Raw genomic sequence first — 10,675 nt, 5'->3', positions numbered from 1 at the left:
ATACCTAAAAATTGGGGTTCCCTTAGCAAAGAAGAAGGGGCTCTTTCTTAGCTAAGTCACATCTACTAAAGTGTAGGAAAGGCTGGTGGCAGGTAATGAGTGATGAGGCAGGAGAGTGGGTAGGTTCAGAATATGGCATCCTCTAGGAATCTCAGAAACGGATGCCGTGGAGTCCATTGGTGGCAGAGAGATCGAGGTGCCTCAGTGAAGTCATTTTCTGCACAAAACCTTTCTGCTGAGACTGGTGACCCTTAGCTGTAGAGACACCCTCCTGACAGTGACAACCGAGGCCTCCTGGACCTGCGACTGTGCCTAGAGTGGCACTGTCCTTGGGCTTTGCATCTGTGAAGCGCACAACAGTGTATGAAGCATTTCCAAGTCTGGACTCAATTGCCCTCCACTTGGTAGTGGGGAAAACTTAGGTTCAGAGGGGTGAAAGGGCTTGTCCAAGGTCCCAGAGCTGGAAAGGGGAGCATCTGGACTCAAGCCTAGGTCTTTTAACTGCTGCTGCTGCTAAGTCACTTTAGTCGTGTCTGACTCTGTGCGACCCCACAGACGGCAGCCCACCAGGCTCCCCCGTCCCTGGGAGTCTCCAGGCAAGAACACTGGAGTGGGTTGCCATTTCCTTCTCCAATGCATGAAAGTGAAAAGGGAAAGTGAAGTCGCTGACTCGTGTCCGACTCTGTGCGATCCCATGGACTGCAACTGCAGGTCCTCATATTCTGCCCTCCTGCCTTCCAGATAACTCCTGATGGTGTTTGGTAGATCCTCAATCATGATATATTCACAATGTGAGTGAATTGCGAAAGGAAAGGTTTAGAAAAGGTGTGCAAAGATAAAAACCCAGTTGTGCCTCTCCTTGTGGACCCATGAATAAAGCAGAGTTATGAAGCAGAGACCCAGGAGCTGCCAAGCAGGATTCCCTGGGTTTGAAGGGCTGTGTCAGGCCCCTCTGACAACGCTGAGTATTTACCTTGCAGATGAATGACCTCATTTCTTGTCCCAGATGCATCACCGGTGGATAATATTTATGCAGATCTGAAGCCATTCCCCTTACTTAATTTTGTCCTGGGATATTTGTACCCCATTTGATTTTTTACCTTTCAACTTGACACTGTTCTTTGGGGGACCGCGGTGTAGGATGTATTCTGATAAACAATGCTGAAGTGACAGATTTTGGCTTTAAATGAAATTGTGTTCCATAAAGTGGGAGACAAAGGCTTATAACTCACCATCGGCTGCAGACATTTCAGCAAAAATTATCTTTCATGCTTTGATCTCCACTGTATCATTTTCCTGAGTGGCCTCGTGTGCTCTATCAATCAAACCCACTGACGATGCAGGAGAATCACATTTAAAATCAAATGCAAGTCATAGATTCATCTGCCCAGGAGGAAGAGATATGTGTCATGAATCCTCGTTTCAATCTTCCATGATTACAACTGAATTAGTTTTTGAAAACTCTAGAGGATGAAGTTTTTCACTTCTAAACTTTCATATTATTATTATTTTTTTAAAGGGGGGCAGTATCAGATCAGTGTAGAGGAAAAATGATTTAGCTGTGAGATCACAAGCTTGCCTTCCATCTCACTGTTGGTTAGGGCCTTTTAATATTCCTCTGACAGGGATTTTTCATGTAGGGAAGGATGTAAAGAAGAAAGATGTTTTCTAAGAAGAGAACATTTAGACAAGGAGGCTTTGACCTCACTCACTCATTCTTGCCTGCTCTCCTGGCACATGTGGGAACAAAGGGAGATCCAGGAAGGAGCTGTTAGCTGCTGGTCTCTTCTCTGTTTGAGGAGCTTTGCACAGATCATGCTGTTTTATTTTATTTTTTAAGGCTTTTTTGATGTAGACCATTTTTAAAAGTCTTTATTGAATATTTTATAATATTGCTTATGTTTTATGTGCTTTTTTTTTTTTTTTTTTTGCCTCAAGGACAGCCAGGGAAGTCCCCAGATTGTATCATTTTATATCCACGTATCCATGTGAGTAGGTCATTCACAGCCCTGCTTTATAGATGAGGAAACTGAGGTCAAGAAACATGTTCAAAGTCAGTAGAGCTGAGATGCGATCCCAAGTCTACCCAATTTGGAATAATATGCTTTTAGAATTTTTAAGAAGGAGTGGAAGAAGCACAAGCTGGAATCAAGATTGCTGGGAGAAATATCAATAACCTCAGATATGCAGATGACACCACCCTTATGGCAGAAAGTGAAGAGGAACTAAAAAGCCTCTTGATGAAAGTGAAAGTGGAGAGTGAAAAAGTTGGCTTAAAGCTCAACATTCAGAAAACGAAGATCATGGCATCTGGTCCCATCACTTCGTGGGAAATAGATGGGGAAACAGTGGAAACAGTGTCAGACTTTATTTTGGGGGGCTCCAAAATCACTGCAGATGGTGATTGCAGCCATGAAATTAAAAGACGCTTACTCCTTGGAAGGAAAGTTATGACCAACCTAGACTGCATATTCAAAAGCAGAGACATTACTTTGCCAACAAAGGTTTGTCTAGTCAAGACTATGGTTTTTCCAGTGTTCATGTATGGATGTGAGAGTTGGACTGTGAAGAAAGCTGAGTACTGAAGAATTGATGGTTTTGAACTGTGGTGTTGGAGAAGACTCTAGAGAGTCCCTTGGACTGCAAGGAGATCCAACCAGTCCATTCTAAAGGAGATCAGTCCTGGGTGTTCATTGGAAGGACTGATACTGAAGCTGAAACTCCAGTACTTCGGCCACCTCATGTGAAGAGTTGACTCATTGGAAAATACGCTGATGCTGGGAGGGATTGGGGGCAGAAGAAGGGGATGACAGAGGATGAGATGGCTGGATGGTATCACCGACTTGATGGACATGAGTTTGGGTAAACTCCAGGAGTTGGTGATGGACAGGGAGGCCTGGTGTGCTGTGATTCATGGGGTCGCAAAGAGTCGGACACGACTGAGTGACTGAACTGAACTGAACTGATCCTTGATTAGGCGATCCAGGTGGCACTAGCGGTAAGGAATCCGCTTGCCAGTGTAGGAGACATAAGAAGTGCGGGTTTGATCCCTGGGTGGGGAAGATCCCCTGGAGGAGGAAATGGCAGCCCACTCCAGTATTCTTGCCTGGATAATTACATGAACAGAGGAGCCTGAGGGGCTACAGTGCATAGGATCGCAAAGAGTTTGACATGACTGAAGCAATTTAACACACACACACACACCCTTGTTGATTGCCCTCTCTCTCTATAACTTTGCGCCTGGCATGTTGTAGGTGCTCAAGGGCACTTGTTCAGTGTCTAAACCAGGAGTCAGCAAACTTTTACTGAAAAGACCCAGATGGTAAATATTTTCAGCTTTTCAGGCCATAAAGTCTTTGCAGCAACTACTCAATTCTTCCTTGTAGCTTGAGAGCTGGCATAAACAATACATAAGCAAATGTGTGTGGCTGTATTCCAGTAAAACTTTATTTATGAACTCTGAAATTTGAATTTCATGTAATCTTCGCATCATGAAATATTATTCCTCTTTTGATTTTTTCCCTGACCATTTAAAATGTAAAAACTATTCCTAGTTTTCAGGCCACAGGATAACAGATAGAAGGCATTTGACCTACAGACCATATAGTTTGCTGACCCCTGGTTTGCACAATAATTACTTTAATCATCCCCTATCTAGTAGGTACCAATAAATATTGTATCTCAAAGGTCTAGTTTGGTGCCTGGCACAAACATTCTTTATCTATGGGGGAAAGATCTACTTTGAGGGGGTTCATAGCCTTCCCTGCATTTTAGGGAGAGCCCAATCCTTGTCCTGGCTGGTTCCTGGGACTTTTCTGATATGAAATCTGGGAATGAAGAGAATACAGATGGCTGAAAAGTGGAGACAAAACAGTTAAATTAGTCTACTTGATAAGGATTGAGAGGCATGGTGTTGGGGGAGGAACAAGCAACTGTCAGGTGTCTAGTGGGTCAAAAACGTTCGTTAGGGGTTTGTTATGTGGGGACTGAGAAATGCATGAGAACTGAGAAGGCAGGGAGGGGGTCTCTAGGAGCATCATTGAGGTTTAGAAATTGGATATCCCGTTAGAGATGTTCACTGGGGACTGATTTGCTCCTCCCCTCTGCTTTTTCTATTTTTTTTAAAGAATCTGTGATTTTGCTTGTCTTAACAATGGGAGGTGGTGGAGTTACTCAAAATGAGAGATGGTTTTATTAGATGCAAAGAAAAAAAATACCTACATTCTGCTTGATTTTTTAATAGTCTACCAGGCATTCATATGGGTTATGTGTGTTCTATGTCTCTTCAGTCATGTCCAACTCTTTGTGACCCCCATGGACTATAGCCTGCCAGGCTCCTCTATCCATGGGATTCTCCAGGCAAGAATACTGGAGTGGGTTGCCATGCCCTTCTCCAGGGTTCATATGGGTTAGAAAACCTGTTTATGATTGTCACACTTTGTTTTGTGTAAAGTATTGTCAAGTAGGAGTTGCCATTTTGGGAAACTCTTGACACTTGCTGTTACTCCACTGTGACACACATCTGCTCTGTCCGTATTTGTGACTGTCACATTCAGTTATTCTGCATGTAGGTGTGAGCATCTGACTACTTCACTTAGTCTCTCCATTTCAGAATATTATCAAAAACATGGGGCACTGGACCTGATGGAGCTGAGAACCCCTGCCCTGTGATATTTTTCAGCTTGGGCATGGGAACTTGCTGCTAAATTACTTTCAAGTGATTTCCTTCATAACTCAGTTGATAAAGAGCCCACCTGCAGTGCAGGTGTCTGCCTGCAAGGCAGGAGACCCGGGTTCCATTCCTAGGTCGGGAAGATCCCCTGGAGAAGGAAATGGCAACCCACTCCAGTATTCTCACCTGAGAAATCCCATGGACAGAGGAGCCTGGCAAGCTATAGACCATGGGGTTGCAAGAGTTGGACGTGACTTAGCAACCAAACCACCACCACTTTCAAGCTGCTGAAGTACATTCTTTTGACTATTGAGACTGGGTCCCTGATTATGTTAGGGTCACAAAAGCTTCAGCTGCAGGCAGCTGGCAGATTGAAATACACGGATACTTCCTTCAGGAGCAATTGCTGTCTTACCTCCTGTTTTCCTTTGGTTTGCAGGGTGAAGCCAGACTCCTTCACCTCCTGCATCAGTGCTGCCTGCTCTGGCCAGAACTTTTAAAGCATTTTAATTTCCTTTAGCTTGATTTGAAGGGAGTGTCCCTCCTCCCCCCAATCTAATTACAATTGAGGGTGACCATCAGCTTGGCTGTGCCCAGCCCACCCACTCTTGGCACTAAGATGCTTTCCTCCTCCCTGGAGAATGACTATTGTCAGTTTTACCCTTTAAGCAGCTTGATCCATCCTTCCCCTTACTCTGTAGGGGATTGATAAGACTGGCATCTCCAGCCCTTCCTTTTATGGTTGATTTTTCTTTTCCACCTGCCTAGAGTTATAGTATATGAAAAGGTTGGCTGCAGTGGGACAGACATTTTATTCTGATGGAACTTTTCACAAGGATTTTCTGTTATCACAGTAGAGTGTGGTGGGTGACTCTTTGAATCAGACTACCAGGGAACAAACTCTGCCTTCACCAGGTACTGGGAGCTGTGCGACTTTGGGGATGTGACTTAGCCTCTCTGAGTGTCACTTCTTTTACCTGAAAAGCGTGTAACTGAGTAGAACTCTATGAAGCCTTCCTGGTACAGACCCCTTTCCCCTCCAATGTTTCCCCCACCATGTCCTCTGCCTGCCTCTTGTTTTCTTGAGCACAAAAATCAAAAGCACCTTGGGGTAATGATGGGTGGTTGTTGTTAAGCACTGTCTCTGAGACAGAGGTGCTCAGGCAGCTGCTGGACAGGGTCTGGGAGCTGCCACTGGCCAGAGGAAGACGGATGGATGAGCCACGGGTGAGATGCCCCCTTGGGAATGCCATCCCATCTGGGGTGCCTGTGGCACCACACTTGGGTCCATTTGCCATGCACAGTAAAGCCATCTGCTGACACCAGATTGTGGTGAAGGAGAGCACACGGTTTATTGCAGGCACCAAACGAAGAGTTTAGGTCTTTTGAGCATTAGCTATCTGTACTCCTTGTTTGGCACCTGCAATGAATGCTATGCTTTCATTACAGCCCAGTGTCAGCAGAGTCACTTTATTACTGTGCTTGGGTGAATGGACCCACGTTTGGTTCAGTAATAAGGGTAGTGATAGCACTATAAGGATTAAATGTTATGATGCATAGAATATGCTCAGTGATTAGTACCTGGCATAAATTACCCACTCAGTAAACATTAGCTTTATAATGTCATTTATTGTTTATTGGTATACAAAAAACAAGCTATAAGATTTCAAACTCATGTTCTCTTAAATGTTTTCTAAATTATTCAGGCAAACAAAGAACTCATCTCATTTGTGTGTGTGTGCAAACCTGATATCCCTTAGCAAAATTTCCCAAGTTTTGTATGGTCTCAGGGTTATAATTCTGTTTGATTTTTCCAGTACCAGTAGCACAAAAGCACCCATGTCTGTGATGCCTGCTTTCTCTCACTGGCTTGCCTTTCCCTTGGTAAGCATTGACCAGCCATCCTTTACTGTCTTAATCAGTTTGAGCTGCTATAGCGATATATCATACACTGGGCAGCTTAAACATAGACCTGTATTTCTTAGAGTTCTAAAGTCTGGGAAATGTGAGATCAAAGTGCTGGGAGATTTGGTGTCTGGTGGATTCTTCCTGGTCTGCACATGGCCACCTTCTCATCATATTCTCACATGGCAGAGAACGAGAGAGCTCTGCACTAAATATTCTGGAGATCTGCACTCCAGTATTCTTGCCTGGAGAATCCCATGGACAGAGGAGCCTGGTGAGCTACACAGTCCATGGGGTCACAGAGTCGGACACGACTGAGCAACTTCACTTTCACTTTCATTGTTGAGAGGATTTGGGGGCATCATGCAGGTGAAATGCCTATCAAGACCCCAATAGAGTCAGTGTTTGATGCACATTGGCCATTAGTAGCTAAAATACAAAATCAGCAGTGGTTTGATTTTATTAGTGGATGACATTCCTGTCTGTTGTCATTTAGGGAGCGCAGCACCCTAAGGGGAGAAGACACAAGTCAGGAGAGTCCTGGAGGTCAGAGACATTTCCATCTAATGTTTCAACAATGGGAAAACCTGGGGACCCTAACATCTTAAAGCAAAAAATGAACTTGATAAAGGAGGGAAAATTTCAGGGAAGTAGTCAAGGAGGGGATGGGAAAAAGCATTCACTGAGTGCTCAGATGGTGCCAAGGATCTTCCATTTGTTATATCACCTAATTGAAAAACCACACTGCAAGGTGGGCGATATTAGCCTCGTTTAACAGATGAGAGGAGAGGGACCAGCCGAGTTAAAGAACAGGTTCAAAGTGGCACAGCTCAAGAGGAGTAGAGCCAAAATTAGAACCCATGGCTGTTAACACTCCAAAGCCCACGTCTACATATTGATGCAAACTTTCCATTCAGCTAGCTCAGTTAAGTAAACTGATGCACATGGAGACAAGGGGGCTGAAGGAAGAGATGTCATACTCCTCAAACATCTTCCCCTTCCCATCACCAGTTGCCACATATAAACTCTTTCACACTGTGGTAATGGTCTGAAAGAGATGGGAATACCAGACCACCTGACCTGCCTCTTGAGAAACCTATATGCAGATCAGGAAGCAACAGTTAGAACTGGACATGGAACAACAGACTGGTTCCAAATAGGAAAAGGAGTACATCAAGGCTGTATATTGTCACCCTGCTTATTTAACTTCTCTGCAGAGTACATCATGAGAAATGCTGGGCTGGAAGAAGCACAAGCTGGAATCAAGATTTCTGGGAGAAATAATAACCTCAGATATGCAGATGACACCACCCTTATGGCAGAAAGTGAAGAGGAATTAAAAAGCCTCTTGTTGAAAGTGAAAGAGGAGAGTGAACAAGTTGGCTTAAAGCTCAACATTCAGAAAACTAAGATCATGGCATCTGGTCCCATCACTTCATGGGAAATAGATGGAGAAACAGTGGAAACAGTGTCAGACTTTATTTTTTGGGGCTCCAAAATCACTGCAGATGGTGATTTCAGCTATGAAATTAAAAGACGCTTACTTCTTGGAAGGAAAGTTATGACCAACCTAGATAGCATATTCAAAAGCAGAGACATTACTTTGTCAACAAAGATCCGTCTAGTCAAGGCTATGGTTTTTCCTGTGGTCATGTATGGATGTGACAGTTGGACTGTGAAGAAGGTTGAGCGCCGAAGAATTGATGGTTTTGAACTGTGGTGTTGGAGAAGACTCTTGAGAGTCCCTTGGACTGCAAGGAGATCCCACTAGTCCATCCTAAAGGAGATCAGTCCTGGGTGTTCATTGGAAGGACTGATGCTGAAGCTGAAACTCCAATACTTTGGCCACCTGATCCGAAGAGTTGACTCATTGGAAAAGACCCTGATGCTGGGAGGGATTGGGGCAGGAGGAGAAGGGGCTGACAGAGGTTGAGATGGCTGAATGGCATCACCAACTCGATGGACATGAATTTGGGTAAACTCTGGGTGTTGGTGATGGACAGGGAGGCCTGGCGTGCTGCAATTCATGGGATCACAAAGAGTCGGACACGACTGAGCGACTGAACTGAACTGAACTGAATGGTTTTGAATTTTCCTGTCATCTCGATTTGGTATGAGAAATTTGGGATTTCCAAATTGACAGAGAAACCCAATTTTAAAGATGCTGGAAGGCAAACATCTGTGAAAAATCACAGGAACAATGTCAACATCTGTCCCTGTGAAAGAAAATTGCTGAGGATCTCAATTTACAGCCAATCATTCTTGGAGTCCAGGATGCTTGCAAATTTAAATGCATGTTGCAACTATAGGAATGGCTAATTAATTTATAATAGTTTGCATGCCTATAGGATTGTGCATTGTTTCTAGTTAAAAAAAATTCTTTTCTGAATAGGGAATGTGTGCATAGGCAAAAAATTGGAAACAGTATAAACAAAGTACAGTGAAAAAGAAAGTCTCCTCATCCCAGCCACCAGATCCCCCTCCCCAAAGGTAACAAATGTTGCTGGCTTCTTTTGAAACCTTCCAGAAGGGTGATTGGCACCCCACTCCAGTACTCTTGCCTGGAAAATCCCATGGGTGGAGGAGCCTGGTAGGCTGCCGTCCATGGGGTCGCTAGAGTCGGACACGACTGAACGACTTCACTTTCACTTTTCACTTTCCTGCATTGGAGAAGGAAATGGCAACCCACTCCAGTGTTCTTGCCTGGAGACTCCCAGGGACGGGGGAGCCTGGTGGGCTGCCATCTATGGGGTCTCATAGAGTCGGACACGACCGAAGCGACTTAGCAGCAGCAGCAGCAGAAGATACACTCTTTATACAGAAGAATGTATGGTTATACGGTCCTCTTCCAATTAAAAACTGTAAGTGATAGCAGAATGTACACAGTATTCTGGGTCTTGATTTTTTCCACTTCATAAGGTATCTTTGTTGAGTATCAGTGCATACAGAGGTGCCTTCATCTTTATAATGGCTGTAAGGTATTCCAGCGTATGCTTTGGCTAAGTCACTTCATTCGTGTCCGACTGTGTGTGACCTCATAGATGGCAGCCCACCAGGCTCCCCCATCCCTGGGATTCTCCAGGCAGGAACACTGGAGTGGGTTGCCATTTCCTTCTCCAACGCATGAAAGTGAAAAGTGAAAGGGAAGTCGCTCAGTCGTATCTGATCCTTAGCGACCCCATGGACTGCAGCCTCCCAGGCGTATAGAGATGTGTTAGTTAGCCAGTTCCCTCATGGTAAACCTTCAGGATGTTTCCTGTCGTTTTCCACCATACTTTGTGCTTGTGTGTACATCTTGGTGCACATGTGTACGTTCATCTGTAGGATAAGTGTTTAGAAGTGGAATTGCTGGACAAAGAGGACATGCATTTAAAATACTATGTCCTCTAGGGACTTGCCTGGTAGTCTAGTGGCTAAGACTCTACGCTCCCAAAGCAGGGGCCCAGGTTCGATCCCTGGCCAGGGAACTAGACCCCACATGCCAAAACTAAGATCTAGTGCAGTCAAATAAATAATAAAATAAATAATAAATTTAAAAGTATTATGTCTTCTCATTTAAAAGGGAAGTTTTATCCTTTGTCTTGGAGGGAGCATCACCTTCCTCAGGGAGATCATATTGGTGGAGCTTAGTGAGCGCTCACAGATGCTGTGGCTGCATTGCTCTTCTTCAGCCCACAGAGATGGAATGATGTCTGTCTGCTGCCTCTTTGTGGCTTTTGACTGTGCCGCTGAGATGCTGTCCTCAGAGATAACAAAACTGCCACATTTTTGCAGTTACCCCAGTCTATGGGGTCTGCTGTGTTTCTTGATCCCACACTTTCCTTCTCTCTCCTATATCCACACCAGCCCCCCTTTGACTCCAGTGCTCACTCAGTCTTGTCAAGTCAGGGTTCATTCAGACTGTTCTGGTTGAAAACCTAGTCCCTTAGCTAAACGGTCAATGCAGGATTCCCAAGTCATCCTGGATTTTAAGTCTGAATAAGTTCAAAGTTTCCCTCATCTTTCTCTTCCCTCTTTGGTGGCGGGCTTCAGTATTCTGGCCTGGAGAATTCCATGGACTGAATAGTCCATGGGGTCGCAAAGAGTCGGGCACGACTG

General features: G+C 44.6%; 1 non-coding gene across 1 annotated transcript; it reads left to right on the top strand.

Annotated features, from left to right (window-relative positions):
• Positions 1-9,972: 9,972 nt before the first annotated feature.
• Positions 9,973-10,044, top strand: TRNAG-CCC. The gene has a single exon. It is a non-coding gene; the product is annotated as a tRNA-Gly (tRNA).
• The last annotated feature ends 631 nt before the right edge of the window (positions 10,045-10,675 follow it).

The sequence above is a fragment of the Bos indicus x Bos taurus genome, chromosome 25 (assembly GCF_003369695.1).
Source record: "Bos indicus x Bos taurus breed Angus x Brahman F1 hybrid chromosome 25, Bos_hybrid_MaternalHap_v2.0, whole genome shotgun sequence".
NCBI classification, from domain to species: domain Eukaryota; kingdom Metazoa; phylum Chordata; class Mammalia; order Artiodactyla; family Bovidae; genus Bos; species Bos indicus x Bos taurus.
Note: the sequence above shows the minus strand (reverse complement) of the source record. Positions and strands in the feature narration are given on the sequence as shown.